General features: G+C 42.9%; 1 protein-coding gene across 6 annotated transcripts in view; it reads right to left on the bottom strand.

The window, feature by feature from the left end:
• Window positions 1–20,505, bottom strand: part of HDAC4 (histone deacetylase 4) — a 288,250-nt gene that overhangs the window by 203,747 nt on the left and 63,998 nt on the right. Inside the window, exon 1 of one of the 6 annotated variants that reach the window (XM_062002067.1) lies at window positions 3,224–3,276. The exons of the other annotated variants lie outside the window; for them this stretch is intronic. The gene's annotated coding sequence lies outside the window, so the exon portion shown is untranslated. Of the gene's footprint in view, window positions 1–3,223; window positions 3,277–20,505 lie in introns of those variants that run through there. 6 annotated transcript variants of the gene reach the window in all.

The following is a 20,505-nucleotide window of genomic DNA, read 5'->3' as shown; positions in this document are numbered from 1 at the left end:
AAGAAAAGTCAAAGGTTGGCATCAAATAAAGATGAACAGCCCTAAAACAGCCCATGGATGAAGTAGAGCCAAGGCTGGGGAAGAGGGACACAGAAGTTTGCTCTCCTCATCACCTTTGGGGAGCGCATCTGTCCTTCTGCCCAGCTCAAGATTCACCACATACAATCCACTCCTCAATCTGGAGGAGCACTAGTAAGCTCTCAGTAGTCACAGCACATGGTGGTGTGGAGCATTCCCCAGCACCTTTCACCCTTAATTTCTGCTTAGGTCATTGCCTGAAATGATTTAAATACCACAAGTATTTTTTCCTCATGCCAAGTCACTTCCAGATCTTATCAGCAAGGTCTGGGGGTGCTCAGGATGATGAAGCTGGCAGAGGCTAAGCAGTGCTGGTGCCAACAGGGAAAGAGGAGCCCACCAGCGTTTCACAGGACCCAAAGCATTCACCTCTAAGAAAATGTTGATATTCTTAGTTTCTCATTTCCTATAACCAGTGCACATTATTTTCCTGAGCATATTATCCTACCTGTATGTTATTTAAAAGGAAAACAAACAGACCCATGATCTCATACTTTGCTAAATGACAAATACCTCCACCAGCTTTGGCTGCATCTTTCAGTGTTTTACACCGACAGCTATTTCTGTTTTCCTTTCCTCCAGCTGGTGACAGAGAAATCAGCTCTGTTCATCTCTCCTACACGGCCGTGATGGTGCAACAGGATCTGGAGGCAGTGTGACAGTAACAGCCCTGTCAAACCAGCAGCACGCATCAATGCCCTCCTGAAAAATCAATTCTGGCCCACATTTCTATATGTCAAATGCCCAGCTAGCAGGAATTGTTAAATCTTTATGTATCACATGCAAAGGAGCAGTTGAAAACCCTTCATATTTGTCAATTTTGATACTCTAGATGAAATTTCCCCTTTCACTGTGTGCAGTTTTTCACTTTTTGAATTGAAAATGCATCATGGCAAAGATGATCCCACTTTTATTGAAATGCTATACAAGGAAGACTTCATCCAACTGGAAGCCTTGGGACAGGCTTTCAGCACAAAACCTGCAAGCCCACATGCGAGCAGACCCACAGAACAGACATACCTCTCAGCTGCGAGCTCTGCGTGAACACAACTTTGGCCAAGGGGAAAATCCCTTGACATACTGCTTCCCCTGGCACTGTACTGCCACCGGGATCCCACGGGCAAAGCCAGTGGAAGCAGTGAACAACCCTAGTTTATGCACCTCCTACTCTTTTCCCTAGCCATAAATCTCACTGTTTGATCCCTCTGCTATATGTTAAGAAGTCATCAAGTATTGTGAGAGAAATCCTTCCTGCTTTACCTCAAACTCCTCCTCAATACCCAAGGCATGTACTTTGACAGTTTTCGCTGAACATATTGTTCTCAATCCACAGTTTAAAATTCATCCATGCCCCTGCATCGTTGTCATCCTGTACTCCTGTCTCTGGCATACATGAGATTTGACCTTTTCAGATTTACATTTACAGCGTTCCGAATCTTTTTGAGCTCTGTTACAGAGAAAAATGAACTGAGAGGAATGTCTGGAAAGGTGACTGGACTACTGATGGCAAAACACATACTGCTTGCATTTCGGCTTCCCAATATCCTGATAAACAAGAGAAAAATGAATGACAAAGGCAACCTCACTAGCTGGAATCTTCTGAAAGATGGAAAACACGCTTCCACAGCTGCCCATACAAAGTGAAGATGCTTCAGCAGTTAATGTTACAGAGTAGCACAAAAAATGCTTCAAATGAGGAATGCAGCAAAAAAGACAGCAGACCTGTATTTCCAAGTGAAGAAAAACCAGGCACTTACTTCCAAGAGCATCCCACAATGCATTCAGCCTGATGGTTCTCCTTTTCCTTTGTGTTGCAGACAATGTATCTATTTTCATGGTTTACCTCATTTATACAGATCCCTTCCATCCAGCTGCCTCAGCACGACATAACTCAGCTGCGTTATAGTGTGCTCCCAAGCTGTGGAACCTCCAGCCTGGACCAGACCTTTCCCTCCTGATAGCCCCACGAGGGAGACATAAATGCATTTCCTAAAGCATCAATCACATTGTAACACATGTTCAGACCCCAAAACATTGCATTTACCAGTGCTCCCACCCTATGTGACCACATCGATGCAGTTGCACAGGAGTGTAGAACCAGCTCTTTGATAAGGAGAATCAGCTCCTGGATCCTTAGACACATATGTCCCTGGGCTGGACTATTCAAATTATCACCAAAACCAGGCCTCCTCAGTACTACACACTCTTCAGTGTTACAGAGCACAAATGTCCAAAAGTGCTAGCAAGAACACAAACTAGAAGACACCACCAGCACTGATGTTAAGTTAGAGCATGAGAAGTTTTCAGGGGGAAAAAGTACCCTCTTGGTCATTCATCTTACTAATAACAAGTTAAACTTTTTTATGTATTTCATTTTATAACATGTCAATCATTGAAAATAAACACTATGAGGAGGAAGAGATGGGCTAAATTCCAAGAACAGCAAAATCTCCCAAGCATCTTCTCCATAGATTCCCTACCCCAGACGTGCTAGCTCACCTTGTAGCTTGCCACTCTGCAAATCATCGGTCATCCACAAAGTACTGAGCCTCAAAATAATTCTTCTCCAAAACAAATTTCTCTGCAACGTATAATGAATCTGTGACATTTAAAATACTTTCTATTTAATTACTTATTGATATTTCCAGTGCTGTACACTGCATACACAGGAAAGACACAAATGTGCACATACAGCACTGTTACAAATCCAAAACACTCGCTTCTGCTCTCAGCAATTATTTTTCCTAAACTGCTGCTACTGAGCACAGTCTATCCATCTTGCCCTCCATCAATAAATGCTATTGATCAGTGTCAGCCACAAAAACTCAGCAGAAAGGTAAAGAGAGCAACAAGAAATTAATAGCTAACTGCAAAGAAGACAGCCAATGGGACAGAGGACTTGGGGAATTATTGTTCTAAGTGAAATCGGGAGCACAAGACTCTAGAAGAGCTGCAAAGACATAGGAAAATAGGACACAGCTAGTAAAAAAAAAAAAACAAACCACCTTGATAGTTGTGCTTAGCCACAGACAGTTCACTATTAACATTTCTTTAAAAGTTCCACCTGGTAGAGTTTACAATGCCCATAAGCTTTTGAGCAAAGTAGCTCAGAGAAGTGAGAGCCATCAGCAGAGTTTTGCCTCACCAAAAGTGATGACTCAGGTACCACTGGTACTACAGCCTTGTTCCAAATCCAAGCATTGAGACAGGCTCTGGGTGACTTTGTAGCAGCTCACGACATGCTGTACATACAGTTCTCGCAATCTGAGTGCCATGTCCTGAAAAAACACCTGAGGCAGCAGAAGAAGCACCTGAAAAGGATGGTTGATTTTTTGTCACTCCAAGAAATTAAAAACTATAGAGCACCAAGTACAAATTATCAATGGCCTGCAGAGTTACTTTACTCATTCTCAAATACTGATTACGACCGCCAAGCCCATATTTGATTGTCTGTGGCTAACTGGAGCTCCAAAGAGATGTGCAGGAAGAGGCTGCTGTATGTAGGTACCAATGAACCCCAATCCAGAAGTCCTCAAACAAGACTGTCTTGCAGCAACTGGCCATGGGAGATGACACCTGGGCCCTGCAGAGCAGCACAGCTCAGTGACCTGCACTCAATCTAGCCACTCTCTGCACAGAAAAACACACCTCCACCAGCAAGGAAACCTCATGCTGGTAAGCCTAGAAAGGAAAAAACACCACCACAATAAACTACTTGGTCTATATCACCTTAGACTTAAACCAACAGAAAGTATTTGGAGTCACAGAATGGTAGGGGTTGGAAGGGACTTCTAAAGATTATCTAGTCCAACCTCCTGCTAAAGCTGGTCCACCTAGATCAGGTCACACAGAAACATGTTCAGGTGGGTTTTGAAGACCTCCAGAGAAAATACCCTCCACACCCTCCCTGGACAGCCTGTGCCAGGGCTCCCTCATCCTTACAATAAAGAAGTTTTTCCTTGTGTTTAAAGTGGAACTTTTTGTGTTCCAGCTTTTGTCCACTATCCCTAGTCCTATCACTGGACACTACAGAAAAAAGTGCTGTCTCATCCTCTTGACGTGAACACACGGGGACAAGACTTTTTCAAAGGACGTGTACAAACTCTGATCGGCCCAGCAGGAGGTATAGGAACCAGTGCAATTTGTATCTTGGAGTTGTACTAGGAGAGCAAAACAGCAGGAAGACCACCCTTGCAAGAGTTGTAGTGGCATTCAGTTTTAAAGGTGTGGAGTACTGAGCAAACAGATTAAATGGAAGGCGCCTCATAAAAAGTTTTTCAAAAAACGTTTATCTGTTGGCTTTTACAGCGTGATGGGAAATTCTGGGACTTTTAATTTCCCCCATGAATTCTTAAATTATGCTGCAGGTACCTCTGTTGGATCAGTCATAAACCAAAAATTGTCCTTGCAGCCACATGACCAGCAAACAGTGTCAGTGGCAAACTGTTGCCCAAGTAACCTCTCTGACATTTTTCTTTATGTGAAGGAGTAGAGTAACATAGATTAAATGGGATAAATACAGTGTACCAAAATAACAGAATCTTAGAATCACAGAATGGCAGGGGTTTGAAGGGACCTCTAGAGGTCATCCAGTTCACCCCCCTGCTAAAGCAGGTTCACCTTGATCAGGTCACACAGGAATGTGTCCAGGCAGGTTTTGAAAATCTCCAGAGAAGGAGACTCCACACCCTCCCTGGGCAGCCTGTGCCAGAGCTCCTTCACCCTTAAAGTAGTTTTTTCTTAAGTGTTGCCCTATCCTCTTGAGATGTACCTTTTAAATACTTATGTTAATGAAGTCATCTCCTAGTCTTCTCTTTTCAGGGCTAAAGACCCAAGTCTCCCAGTCTTTCCTTATAAGAAAGATGCTCCAGTCCCTGATAATCTTGGTAGTCCTCTGCTAGATTCTCTTCAGAAGTTCTCTCTCTTGAGTGGCAGAACCTTTTAAATACTTGTAAGTATTAATGAGGTACTCCTTCAGTCTCCTCTTCTCCAAGCTGAGCAGTCACAGATCGCCCAGCCTTTCCTCATCAGGAAGATGCTCCAGTACCCTGATCTGGATCTTGGTGGCCCTGTGCTGGACTCTCTCCAGCAGTTTCCTGTCCCTCTTGAGATGGGGAGCCCAGAACTGGACACAGGACTCCAGATGAGGCCTCACCAGGGCAGAGCAGAGGAGGAGCAGAATCTCCCTCAACCTGCCGACCATACTCTTCTTGATGCATCCCAGGATGCCATTGGCCTTCTTGGCCATGAGGGCACATTGCTGGCTCATGGTTAGTTTATTATCAATCAGGACTCCCAGGTCTCTCTCTGCAGAGCTGCTCTTCAGCAGGTCAATCCCCAGCCTGTACTGGTGCTTGGGGTTGTTCCTCCCAAGGTACGGGACTCTGCACTTGTCCTTGTTGAACCTCATAAGCTTCCTCTCTGCCCAAGAGTTACAGGATTAAGTTTTCTGCAGAAAGTCTGCACAGTACACGTTGCAATATAAATTTTAAATTATAAATCATGGGGGTTTTTTTATAATGCCTTGCACTGGAAGAGAGCAGTCCTGCATTTGACCCAAGCTAAGCTGGGAAGATCAAAGCAAATAAACACCTGGAAGAAGGCACCTGAACAGAACAAGGCTCTTCCAGAAGCCCACAGCCTTGCATTCAGTTTCATCCAGACTCACTTCCACTACAGGGCACATCAACATATGAATATACAGCAAACAGAGAAAACACTGCAAGATGGTTTAGGTTTCAGACTACAAGAGAAGAGTGGACAGAGAGGGTTTTTCAGGCATAACTTTGGTGGCTCTCAGAGGTGGAGAGCTCAGCCCTCATCTTGGGGATGAGCAGTCAGTCCCCTCCTGCTATTCTGGCAGCGCTTTATGCTGGGTTCCCTAAACCCACATCAAATAATTAATAAAACCACATAAGGCAGAGCTATTTTTACTCCTGTGGACAGCACTAAAAACATAAGCCATGTCTTGCAATACAATAGGTTTTATTATGCATGTAAAATTATTATCTATCCTCGAAAGTAGATACTATATATAAAAGTCATCATAAAGGACTTTGAACATGCAGATCAATGGGACTCTTGTTTAATCGCAGTTTAGGAATCTTTTCTCTTAAGGAAGCATTGTGCTAATTTGGTATCATACAGCTGAGCTTTTTACCTAGGTAGCTGTCAGGCAGCAGCAGCTCCTCCTCGCAGAAAAACACACATTTGCTACATGAGACTGTGCTGCTGCATGTATGTACTTGCATATGCATGATACAGTGCTGCTGCAATATACACATGCAAGTGCATAATGCAAGACATAACAACATAAGGCTAATCCAAAAAACTTCAGAATGCATACTACTGTCAAAGTCACAGACAGGCTTTCACATTTGCTGCAATGACAAGGACCTGCTTTGAAAAACAACACAGCAGAAGTAGGAAAACGTGGTAGGCAGGTTTTGGAACAATCAGGCTTTTACATCAATAAGTGATATGGAAAAGGCTTTAGTGTATTTCATTTCTGTCACTGAGTGTTTTACCAGACAATGACTGCCATAAGAAAGAAAGGGAGTAAACATGTAGATATGGATAGAGATCAAGTAAAAAGATGCTAACCCAGAGGTCTGACAATACATAAGCCTAGGAGGGAAAACTTCAGTGCCTAGGAAGGTTCAGGGCAAGATTTTTACTGTCATTAACTAATAACCTCCTCTCCTCCACAGGACAGACACCTCTGGCTAGGGATACCACACACCAATGCTTAATGCATGGGTGGAACTCAGGTACATGAGCAGAAAACTCAGCGGTTGCCCAACTGCCTTTACACTACTATCTCCTCTGCCATAAGTACTCAACTTCAGGGGTCCTGTTTCTTTCCCTGTCTTGCTCCTGTGTCTCATTTTTGCCTCCACACTAGCTTTTTGGTTGAAGTACAGCAACTGTTCCTGCAGTCATGCAGTGAACCAGAGCAGCGAGTGTATTAAATAAACAACAAAACCACTAATACTAAATAAGATCCATATTTTGAGATACTCCTAACAGATAAGAGGTCAATAATGGGTACATTCAGATTTCCAAAGGACCAACTATCTACAAGTTTTATAAAAAAAAATATATACTGTCATCTATAGTCAGAATCCCAGCTAGAAATTCCCATCATACACATATGTACAATTTCTACCCATTTCTGTCTGCATAGTTCCTGGGGAGATCAAAGAGCCAGGCTTGAGATTGCACTCTCAAAGCACTTCAAAGCATAAAAAGGTTTTGGAAACACAAATAGCTATCTAATAAAACCAAACTTCACCCACTAAAACAGCACAAAACAGGAGGCACTGGCCTATGGATTTCATTTTAAGTTAATATTGACAGTTTCAAGCCTGGAAATATTACTTACAAATAGCATTATTTAAAAAAAAAAAAAAACCAACAAAAAAAACCCCACAAAAACAAAAGAAAAGAAAAACAAAACACAGATTTTTGAAGATTTTTTTGTAATGAAAAGCTCTTCATGTTGACAAGCAACTCAAGGACTCAGGAAGCTGGTGAAGAAGGTAACAAACATCCTGAAAATGCTTCAAGCTACAGTCTTAGGTTACAGAATGACAGCATCCAGGAGTATTTAATAATTTCCACTTAAGTCAAGAAAACAGAAACATTTAATTTCCACTGAACTACTACCAAAAGCTTTCCTTTAGTTGAGGATAGAAAAATTATTTCCTCTCCTACTTTTTCAGCTTATTAGGAAACAGACAGTTAGGAAAGGAGATGAATCACAAAGTCTGGTTTGACTGATCACAGCTTTCCCCCCGAATTGCATTTGGGTCTTCTCTGGGAGTCTGATTTCTTCCTCCCCAGAGTTTTCTGCCTCTCCCATCTGCCAGGCCACAAGCTATCACAAAAGCAAGACAAATCTGAAACCTTCCTTAGTTTTGACTGCATGCTAGAGACAAACAGGGCAGGATATTTTATGAAATCCTTCCTGTGTCCTAGATTTTCCTTGAGCATCCACAATTACAGAGAGCAGCTCTCCTCCATGGAGCTCTCTAGAAGAAATGTTTAAAAGCAATCATCTCTGATCTTTTTTTGGATGTTAAAGTGTTAACTGCTGCAGCCTGCGGTGGAAATAGAGAAGAAATGAAGCCTTGGGAGGAATTCACCACAGTAATGCGAAGCCTGGAGAAGATGAAGGCTGAAAGGGGACCTCATCGATGCTGATACCCAAAGGGCAAGTATGAAGAAGATGGGGCCTGTCTTTTTTTTGTGGTGGCCACTGATATGGCAAGGGGTAAGAGAAACAAGCTGTAAGTTCCACTGGAACACAAGGAAAAACTTCTTTGCTATAAGGGTAAGGGAGCCCAAGCACAGGCTACGCCAGGATGGTGTACAGTCTCCTTCTCTGGAGGTTTCCAAACCCGCCTGGATGCATTCCCGTGCACCTTGATTGAGGTGAACCTGCTTTAGCAGGGGGTTGGATTGGATGCTCTTTAGAGGTCCCTTCCAACCCCATCACTCTGTGATTCCATAATGAAGTGCCACTCATCACCAAGTCCCCGTTTTGCATACAGTGTGGAGAGCAAGCAGCCCAGCTCCCTCCTCCAGCTGAGCAGGTACCACTGACCTACTCTTGGAGGTCCTGCTCTAGCAGGGGCATTGGACTAGACCTTTCAAGATCCCTTCAAACCCTTAAGATTCTGTGATTCTTACAACATTGAGTTCACAGTGTAAAGGAGATACCACAACTCACCCAGAAAGGGACCGGCACTGTGCAACGGCATCTACTGTTTCCCAAATCGAAATATGCTTCATCGTAAAGCAGTTGCTGGATTAAGACTCGCATTCTTAAACATTTTAAAGCTTGCATATACACCTGAAGATAAACCACTGAACTGGCTACATGCAGCCTTTTAAAAAACACAAAACCAGTGCAGTACTAAGATGGTTTCTTCTAAGCCCTTTGTACCACACAGCCCTTTTATTCACTCATTAACCTTAAGTGCAGCCATTTCCTAATTTAATATCCAGTTGTTCATAAGGCAAAGTTCAACAAGTGCTTAAAAACAATTTAGTCACTGCAACTAGAGACTGCTTCCAACTTCAGTAACTCATCAGGGAAAGATCCTTCTAACAGCAGCATCAGTCTAGGCAGATCATCAATTGGGGGACTGGACTAGATGATCTCTAAAGGTCCTTTCCAACCCCTACCATTCTATGATTCTAACTACTCCCATTTTTTATTATTTTTTTGGTTTTCGTTAGCATGCAAAACCAGGGTAGAGTGGCCAAGGACCCATGAAAGCAGCAGACATTAAGCAGCCACTTGCCAGCTAGCAAGCACTCAGATGGTGAAGATCTCAAAGATAAGGAGAAGCAGAAGGCGTTAGGAATCCATGTGTGTACTTCATTAAACACACTTGGAATTTGCAAAATATCCCAAAAACCAGAAGAGAATTTCTGCTCCAGGGAACTGAAAAACACAGTAAGGCATTTTTCAGGTACATCAGCAGCATAAGGAATATCAGGGGGAATGTGGGCCAGTCATTGAATACAGAGGGTGCCCTGGTGACAGAGGATGCAGAGAAGGCTGGGTATTGACCTGCTGGAGAGCAGATCTGCAGAGAGAGACCTGGGAGTCCTGGCTGATAATAAACTGATCATGAGCCAGCAATGTGCCCTCATGGCCAAGAAGGCCAATGGCATCCTGGGATGCATCAAGAAGAGTGGGGCCAGCAGGTCAAGGGAGGTTCTTCTCCCACTCTCCTCTGCCCAGGTCAATCCCCAATCTGTACTGGTTGCTTCTTCCGAGGTGCAGGACTCTGCACTTGTCCTTGTTGAACCTCATGAGGTTCCTCTTTGCCCAACTCTCAAGTTGGTTGAGATCCCGCTGAATGGCAGCACAGCCTTCTGGGGAATCAGTCAGTCCTCCCAGTTTGGTGTCATCAGTGAACTTGCTGAGGAACTCTGTCCCCTCATCCAGGTCACTGATGAAGATGTCATACAAGACCAGCCCTAAAACTGACCCCTATGGAGCCTTACTGGTCACAGGCCTCCAACTTGATTCTGTGCCATTGATCACCACCTTCTGGGTATCCTCTAAGCTCTGTCATTCAGCCAGGTCTCAATCCACCTCACTGTCCACTCATCCAGTCCACATTTGCTGAGCTGTCCTATGAGGATGCTATGGAAGACAGTGTCAAAAGACTCGCTGAAGTGAAGAAGAGTATTGGGGGAAACTGTTCTAAGAACTGAAAACAGAGACTGGTGTAAGGAAAAAAAGCAATAATCATTGGGAACATGATGGTTCTTTGCAACATTTAGGAAGTTTCTTTCCTCCTTACCCCCAATATTTCATATGAGCTACCATACTGCAAATATATGATGTAATGAACTGTAAAAACAGCTATGTCCAAGCCAGGCTGCCTCTGAGATAGCAATGATATCCTTAAGTCTGGAGAAAGAGGCAAGCAGGCCTGTTAGTATTTGTTTCCATAGGGAATCACTCAGGTTGTCCAAAAACACAGTTAAAACTAGCAAAAATGTATTTATTTTTTTTACCCCAGTCCAGAAGAGGAGAATATGGTTGGAGAAAAAAAACCCTGCATGGTCTCTAGTGTTTTATCAACATTTATTGATTTATTTTAAAAGTTGGGTAGAACATGAGAAATTAATAGACTACCATATGCCCATGTGTTGCATCTGCTACAACAATTTACTCTTATAGTTCTTTTATTACGTTCTTTGGGAACTGAATGAGATAAGGATTACCATCCTGACACTTGGAAATTAGCTTGTTTCCATGACTGTCAGCAGGAAAGTGGGAATTAATCACCTAATTTCAGCCTGAAAAAATAGTGAGAGCAAGTCCTACAAAGAAAAAAAAAAAAATAACTGTTTCTAGGTTTGTAAGAGGTGGGGGGGAAAAAAAAAGTGTTTGGAAGAGCAGTGGCCTTATTATGCTGGCAAGACTACAGCCAATGAGATCAGTATTTTGATGAGCACAATGACTGGTGCCAGAGAGGTACAGGAAGGAGGAGAAGAGACTTCAATGAGCTGAAAGCGTGGAAAGAGGAAGAGGAAGGGAAGTGGTTTGAGAATGAACTAGGTCAAAGGTGGCTTTAGGACAAGGGAAAGCAGAGCATGCTTGCATGTGAACATCAGAGCTAGGGAGGACCTCAGATATGGGTCCTGAAGGCTGGGAGGAGAGATGAAAGGAAGCAATACGGTCACTCTCATCTGCAAGTGAAAGGAGGACAGTAAGAGGTGGAAAAAAAGGAAGACGATTTACAGTGGACCTTGCATACAAAACAGCATGCACCTTAGACTTTGCCTAACCGCTAGGAAAAGCTTCACCATCAGGGCTTCAAAAGGGAACAAAATAAAACCTCAATGCATTACCAGGAGCAGCTCTGTATGTAACTACTTTAAAGATCTCTAGCTAGGTACCCACAATTTTAAGTGAAGGGCAGAAAAGATTGTCACGGGTTTGAGGGTTGTTGCCTTTTTTGTATTGCCTCTCCAAACGACTTTCTGCACATCGTCAGCATGAAGTCATGTACCACCCCAAGGCCAAGTTTGCCAAAGGGATTTATTTCTGGGCTTGCAATCCACTTCAACGTGGGAGCTCCATTTTGGCACTGACATTGCCTGGCTCGTGATCCTGCTACAAGCACAGTTTCTAGGTCAGAAAATACAGACTTACTGTCTAAAAGTACAGATAACTCTGCAAGAAAGGACTCCCACATTTGGAGAGATAGAAAGATGATTCTGTAACAAGTTTAATTTTATTTAAGTTCTTCTCATTAAAAAACAAACACACACTCAAATATAAAGACAAATCTGTATCCCTTTACATAAAAACACTCATCACGACAACCTTGGGAATAAACTCCATGTTCACATTAAGAAACCTCCCTGTATCAGTCTCTTGAACACAAGCCCAAACCTGCACATTCAGTGAGGTCTGTGATAACCTAGCATACCACCAAGAGGGGTCTGGGAGACTGGAAGGAAAAGAACAGCAACTTCTCTTCTCCCACCTAAATCAGAGTTTGAGGCTGGCCCATGGAACCCAGTTTCAAGAGGATCTGCTCCAAGCAGTCACTCACACACTTGCCTTGGTCTTGTGTTCCAAACTGTGAACAAAGCCTCTCTTAAATGTGGTTTGATTGACGCAAATCAAGAGCTGAACAAGTGATTCATAGTTGTTAGACCATAACACTTGCATAAAAACAGCATGTGGACAAACTTGATGATGCGCTCAAATGCTCAGCACTATCATGAAAATTCATTATAGTCAAACACAGACCACTTGCAATAAAGTTAGGGGTTTTTATTCCCCATCTTCCCCGCTAAAAGACATTTTGAATTACTCTACATAACAGAGTTGTTAAGTAGCATCTTGCTATGCTTCCCTAGTGCGTGGCAGGAATAATTAGTGTCAAATGGAGTTAAGGCATAACCCCAATGAAGTCAAGGGATAGCCCATAACCACACCCACTGATTTCCTGCAGTTTGTCAGAAGGGCTGCCACACCATCAGACACTTATTTTAATCTTTCTATTCCTAACCTAAGTCTACTCCCTCTCCTTCCACAGTAAAGACATTTTACCTTCTCTTTTCCTTTGCAGGAGCATGAAAAGTAGGACCAGGCAGGTCTGTGGCTGTGGACAGAAACATTCCGCCTCATTTCATAAGAGTGTCTTCAGTAAAGATCCAAAAGCAGTATCTGACCCACCCCAAGGTACAGCAATTTTTGCAGACCCTGAACTGGTTCCATTTGCCCTGCACCTCATATGAGCTCTGCATAGTGTAGAAATAGATGTAGATAAAGCTGGAATCTTTCTGTCCTCTCCATGTATCCATGGAGTCCAGGCTCCTTAGGATAGAAACCATGAAAAGCAAATATGACCCGACTTCACAGCTTCATCCTCACAGCAGTCCAGTTGGAAAGTTTGCAGCCTAGAGTCATGCTACCACAGCTGCTGTCTTCTCTTCAAGGCACCAATCCACTTTCACAGGAAGATGGTTGAGTCAGAAGCATACATTCTGCTTCAGTAAGGCCAATTCTGCCCCAAAAGTAGAGATGAGTATCATAGTGTTGCACCCACTGAGCTTACAAAAGCACTCAAGGAAGTCATACCTTCTGAATAGACTCAGGATTTACTAGTTTAGGAGAAACAGCATAGGTGTCTCAGTTCTCCTCCTAACTGGAAGAGGGCGGGAACTGGGGGAATGACCTGTTGGGCAACAGGAGGGTTCCTACCACCAGCAGAAGGCTGGTGCTGTGCTGCTATAGCTCTTCTCACCACACACAAAGGGAGCATACAAACTTCTACCATAATGATGTCATTTTTATGAGTTAATTATGTCCCTGAAAATAATTATGAAACAAAAGAAAATATACAAACGTCCTGCCAACAACATTAAATAAACTGAAGATATTGTTTCCTACTCATCTTTTCATAAAACGTTCCAAAGACAAAACGCAACTGTAGCTAAGAAGATTCAAGCAAATGACTCCTAAAGTAACTCTCAAATTTAAGATGCACCTTGCTGATACTGAGGTTCCCAAGATATCTAGAACAACACATTTCTTTTTTCCAGCAGTCTGCCTAAATGAGACACGATCTTTCCTTCTGAGGGGCTGGAAAAGTGTGTCAAGACCTGCCCAGTAGTCCACACCAAACTATGCTCTTCGATCTTCAGCTCTGCAAACACAACAATCCAACCCAAAACTTCTGGATTCTGAGCTAGCTTTGCTCCAGCCTATGATCTGCATCTGAGCTCTTAGAAAAGACTTCCCGATTCATGCATCATCCACAGTCCTTCAGCTCCTGATGTTTTGAGGTCTTTCCCATCACCAACTGCATTTCCCAGCCCCCTACCTCTCCTTCCAGACAGAGTCTGGACTCTACTGCCTTGGAATGACCCAGGGAAAGCAGTTCCCCCAGCTCTAACCAGGAGCAGATAAAGAAAACCAAGCACGGGATCAGTGTGTCCCAACATACAAGAAAGGAGGAAAAGGAGGTAGGAGGCCTCCATGGATGAGCAAGGATCTGCTGGGACAACTCAAGGAGAAAGCAGCCATCTATGAGAGGTGGAAACGGGTTGACTTCTTGGGAAGAGTATAGGAACAATGTCAGGGCATGCAGGGGTGCAACTAGGAAGGCTAGAGCCCTTCTAGAGTTAAACCTAGGCAGGAAACTTAAGGACAGTAATAAGGCGTTTTTCAAGTACATCAGGAGCAGAAGAAAGAGGAAGGGGAATGTGGTCCCATTGCTAAACACAGAGGGTGCCCTGGTGACAGAGGATGCAGAGAAGGTCTAACTACTAAATGCCTTCTTTGCTTCAGTCTTTACGGCCAAGGCCAGCCCTCGGGAACCCCAGTCCAGCAAGGATAGTAGGATGGCTTAGACAGCAGAGGACTTGCCCTGGCTGGAAGAGGAAGAGGTTAAAGACTTGGGATGCATCCTAGAGTGCTGAGGGAGCTGGCTGATGTGGTTGCTAAGCCTCTCTCCATCATTTTTGAACAATCGTGGAGGACAGATGAGGTGCCTGAGAACTGGAGAAAGGCCAAGGTCACTCCAGTCTTCAAGCCAGGAAATTACAGGCCGGTCAGCTTCACCTCCATCCCTGCAAAAGTGATGAAACAACTCATCCTGAATGTCATCACTAAACATATGAAGGAAAAGGTGGTTATCAGGGGGAGTCAACATGGATTCACCAAGGGGAAATCCTGTTTGACCAACCTGATAGCCTTCTATGAGTGTATAACTGGCTGGCTAGATGAGAGGAGAGCAGTAGATGTCATCTACCTTGACTTCAGCAAGGATTTTGACACTGTCTCCCATAACATCCTCATCAGAAAGCTCAGGCAGTATGGCTTGGATGAGTAGACAGTGAGGTGGATCGAGAGCTGGCTGAATGACAGAGCCCAGAGGGTGGTGATCAATGGCACAGAACTGAGTTGGAGGCCTGTGGCCAGTGGAGTTCCACAGGGATGGGTTCTGGGGCCAGTCTTGTTCAACATCTTCATCAACAACCTGGATGAGGGGACAGAGTGTACCCTCAGCAAGTTGGCTGATGACACCAAACTGGGAGGACTGGCTGATTCCCCAGAAGGCTGTGCTGCCATTCAGTGGGATCTTGACCGGCTTGAGAGTTGGGCAGAGAGGAACCTCATGAGGTTCAACAAGGACAAGTGCAGAGTCCTGCATCTGGGGAGGAACAATCCAGTACAGGCTGGGGATTGACCTGCTGGAGAGCAGCTCTGCAGAAAGAGACCTGGAAGTTCTGGTTGATAATAAACTAACCATGAGCCAGCAATGTGCCCTTGTGGCCAAGAAGGCCAATGGCATCCTGGGATGCATCAAGAAGAGTGGGGCCAGCAGGTCAAGGGAGGTTCTTCTCCTCCTCTCCTCTGCTCTGGTGAGGCCTCACCTGGAGTCCTGCATCCAGTTCTAGGTTCCCCATCTCAAGAGGGACAGAGAATTTCTGGATAGAGTCCAGCACAGGGCCACCAAGATCATCAGGACACTGGAGCATCTTCCTTATGAGGAAAGGCTGTGGGAACTGTTTATTCTGGAGAAGATGAAGACTGAGGGGGGGATCTTATTAATATTTACAAATATAAAAACAGTGGGTGTCAGGAGGTTAGGACATCCCTTTTTTTTTATGATATCTAGCAACAGGACAAGAGATAATGGGATAAAGCCTGAACACAAAAAGTTCCATTTAATTATAAGAAAAAAACTACTGTTCAGGTGAGGGAGCCCTGGCACAGACTGCCCAGGAAGGGTGTGGAGTTTCCTTCTCTGGAGGTCTTCAAAACCTACCTGGACATGTTCCTATGAGATCTGATCTAGGTTGACTTGCTTCTGCCTGGGGGTTGTACTAGATGATCTCTAGAGGTCCCTTCCACCCCCTACCATTCCATGATTCTATGGAAGTGCCCAGCATCATCCAGGATACTGGGAGAAAACAAAATCCAAACAGCAAGTACTTTAGATGAAGTGTAGCTCCTCATCCACAGTTCAGGCCAGTGCACCACAGAAGGGCATCTTTTGGGACACAAAACTTAAACCATGTTCTGGATTGGATCTCAGAGCCATTTCAGTAGACTCTGCAGATGGCCACCTAATGGGCCTTCTCCACTCAAGGGTATTCAGTCCACACTACTAGATTAGAATCGGTATGAGGTCATCCCTCTGTGATACGTTCATAGAGCACCAGCCCCTTCCCACCATGGGCATCCTGTGACCAGGTCTGCTCCTGTCTCAATCTGCCTGCCCAAAACCACTCCACAGCCTGACTTTGCCACTTACCCACTGCCATATTGAAACTGTGCCCCTCCACTATAAATAAGGTATTTTAACTCAATGTTAAGACCTAACAGTTTTCAGCATACAGGCTAAAAAGGAACAAGTCTAAAAGGTTGGAGGCACTCAAATTTGACATCTCTGCAGCACTGCAGTTGGAACTAGCCTAAGGAAATGTCATTCCAGCAACATAAAACTATCAGATCAAACTCACAGGATGAAAATAGAAGGGGGCAGAAAGATTTCTCAGAAACACAGAAAGAATTAATTATAGCAAGTTTAATACCACAGCATTGCAGTTGTCACCATCCCTCAGTTTTTGGTTTAGCCGTCACCAAAAAAAACCACAACTCAAAGCACAAAATCTTCATGGAGTTAGTTGATGAAGCACTGCAGTGTGTAACTGAGAAGGAAATTTAAAAAGCTAATTTGACTCAATATTTTTCAGTATAGACACATTTGGTCCCATGTTGATTTCAAGCACTGCATCAAACAAAAGCCAGTATTGCTGAATACACACTAGATCTGAGTATTACAAGCCACTGATACCCAAAAACCTTCTGGCAGCTTATGCCTGTCATGATCTGATAGAGTAGGTAAAAATGCAAATTAGTCTGCATTTAGGTGCTATCAAAGGGACAGCACTAGAAGAAATTTAATCTGAGCTTCAAAAACTTAAGAACTACTGTTCTTCACAGTTAGCTCCCAGGAAACTCCCTTTTCTCCATGTATAGTATCTTGTTGGAAGAGATTTGTTTAAGTAGTGATGGGTTCTCAACTGCTATGAGTAAACTAATAAGTGCCCATGCATTTATGGCATGATTTTTTTTCTCCCCATTACATTGCTGCCCAAGAATCTGGCATTATGTGACTTCAGCTGTGCTCTCCAAACAACAGATCACTTCTTATTTTGTTGGCTAAATGAAGAAATGAAGGGATTTCTCAGGCACAACCCTATAACCAGCTGTCTGCATGTGTCAACAGCTGGAAACCAAAGCACACTATCTTAAAAATAGAGAGGGCAGCGGAAGACCAACATGTGAGGATCAGGACAAGAGCAAATACTTTCAGAGATAGTAAATTTCTGTAATTCTCAGGGTTTGGGTTTTAGGAAACCATCAGCATGACCAAAACATTGAGGAAGTCCAGAAATGAGATCTTGCGTTGTTTTTGGCTTAATGCAGGAAATCAGCATTAATGACAACCTACAGTTAGCTCTGTAGTAATTTTCTTTCTGCTTCGTTGACATACATGACAAGACTTTATTAGCAGGGCTAAAATTAAAACCAAAACATTTTTCCCAGCTGCAAAGAATGTTCAAGCATTCATTGACACCTCATGAAAAGAAACAAAAAAAAAAAAAATTCAAAGCAATTCCATCACCTTTTTTCTCTTTCAGCTTTTCCTAGTATTTTACATCAGAAGTTTTGTACTTTGTACATTCAGAACCACAGATTTTTCATCATCAAGATTAACCACTGTGAAAAAATTACTGTGATAAAGGGCAGTATGTATTGTTATATTACAAAATTAAGACTTCTAACTCGGAAAACCAGCAAGAACACTCTCAGAAGGAACACCACTGGGCACTACGGATTGTAGCTTTGCTCGACAATTTTAGGATTTCACATAATCCAATTACCAGCATTAGAAGATGCATCTGAATGGATTAAAGATTTTTATAGGATGAGATGTGATTTTGATTTCAAACACTTTCCCCATACTTGCCATCTAAACACCATATAATTCATGTTTATGTATGGGGTATGGGGGAAACTGCAGATACCATCGCTACTATCATTTAAGTTCGAAAAATTTAAGGTCCTGCCTACTCTCCCCAGTCTGAAGCAGGAGTCTGTGCAGCATTGCCCCCAATGACTTCACCCCTTATTCCCTTCCCAAGATCATCATTGCACATTTTGGTTGCTCTTATGTCAAATATCTTTTTAATCATCCTTTCAGACGTTTTGGTCTTGAGCTACTCCAGGCTACCTCTCTTCCTCTTCCTTCTTCAAAGTCAGAGGTGATTTGGGATCCTCAACACCATAAACCTCAATAACTTCCCCTAAATCATACGCAGTACTCGGATGCCTCTGAAGCACTGTGGCGGGGACCCCACTGCACAGCTCCCCACAAAGCCACCTACCCCACTGGTCATTGACTTTCCACCACCCTAGATAGGGAACATTGTTGGAGAGATTTTAAGAAATGCAACAAGTTGAAGGGATGTCTGTCAGGCTCAAACCTTTGCTAAGTGCAGCCACCCCTTTTAAGAACTGCAGAAGGATTACTGGGTATCAAGCAGCACACTAGTTTAGAGTGGCTTAAAGTCGACTCATTTTTTAGAACTTTCTTCTTTTTTTTTTTCTTTTAAGGTTCCTATTTAGCAGAGAAGAGACAAGGAGCAATCTGAGGCACCTTCTCCAGAGTTGTGATTTTTTTTGAAGGCTTACATCACAAGAGTCTAATGCTGTTCAAGAATACAATTGAAAAGTAGCTCTCCCAAGTAAATCGTATTTGGGGCACACTTTCCAGTTCCGGCAACATTGTCTTCCAGACAAAACTAGCATCCCAGCACATTAACCAGAAGAGTTTCTTTGAATACACAAACACACAAAGAGAAAAAGGTCTCTAGAAGCACCATTCACAACCAAAGCCAGTTAAATAGCTCACTACTGGTAATTAGGTCATGGCAACAAGACTAGTTTACAGTTGGGGGGGGAAAAAAAAAGCACTGTCTTGTTTATTTAGAACGGGTCTCATTTTTAGTTGACATTTTCTTCTTTTTAAATCCTGCACACTAAAAGTCTTAATTTCCTCTCTCCCAAGTACCCATCTTTTTTTCTAATGGTGTCTTGAATGTTTAAAACAATAAAAGGACAGTAAATTACAGCACCCAGTGAGTAACGTGGCTGAAGGTTTATTGACATTTGTCTGACATGACCAGGTCAGCTCTTACAGCTTTACCATTCATGAATAGCGGAGACATTTAAAAACTAAAGTCAATAAAACATGTATGCTACACTAATAGGAGAAGCATATTCAGAGTACAGATCTTTTTCAGGGTGTTGCCCCCACCACCTCAATTAACATTAAGAAGTGGCAAGAACTGGTTAAGCAACAAAAGTGGTACTAGATAATTTATTGATATGTTAGATAACTCAGAACAGCAAACATGATGAAAGACACTGGTACAAGGAACCATGCTCACGCTTCTGAAGAGTTGCACATGGATAATTTCAAATTATCAACTCTGAAGCAGAAGTATGCATTATTTTTTGTTTGGTTTTTTTTTTCATAGAAATTTAAAGCTGGAGGGATGTTTGAAAACCTTCAGAGATTTGGAAAAAAAATAAGAAAAAAGCCCCAAAATATTTTGCTTGAGTCCTTCTGTCTGACATTAGAGAACCTCTGCTTTAGAAAGGAGGAAAAATAGAGAAAGGAACAAGAAATAATTACAGGAAGAAATAAGAAACAACAATTACATAAAGGAAACTTGATTTTGCTCAATGGCCAGAATCCCAATGGGGAGGGAGGTTATCCAAACAAGAGACCCCTGCAGCACAAAACCCTCCCAAGACTCCCCAAGTTCAACTTCAGCAGGAACGTTCACATAAGAACTTCTGAAATCGCCGTTATGGTAAAGAAAAACATCCTGATTTACTGGAAATCAGTAAAAGCAGAGTCCTTGACACGGTCATCAGAGTCTTCATCTGGTTTCAAAAAGCTTACTGTGGAAGTACGACTGATGGTACAATCAAGAAACAAGGAAACTTTACTGTCTGTGTAATGAGTTACTAGACTGTGAGGGGAAAATAGGATGAAGCAATTAAAAAAAAAAAAATCAGAGATCACCATAAATGTTGTGGTCAAGGCTGTGATACCTTGATTCCTCTGTACTTTGGGTAGCTGAAACTCTTAGTACACTGTATTTTTTGCACACCCATCAACAATTCTGATTAAAAACATATCAGTTATTTAAATAATGTAAGTTTTGAAAACATTGTATCTCCAGAGCTGACCTCAAACATGTTCCTTATGTGCAATCTGAATTGCAACCCTGAATCACCAACTCAAAGTACTTAATACAAAACTAGGAAGAATTTCCCACATGTACTAGGAA

Source organism: Colius striatus, chromosome 9 (genome assembly GCF_028858725.1).
Source record: "Colius striatus isolate bColStr4 chromosome 9, bColStr4.1.hap1, whole genome shotgun sequence".
NCBI lineage: Eukaryota > Metazoa > Chordata > Aves > Coliiformes > Coliidae > Colius > Colius striatus.
Note: the sequence above shows the minus strand (reverse complement) of the source record. Positions and strands in the feature narration are given on the sequence as shown.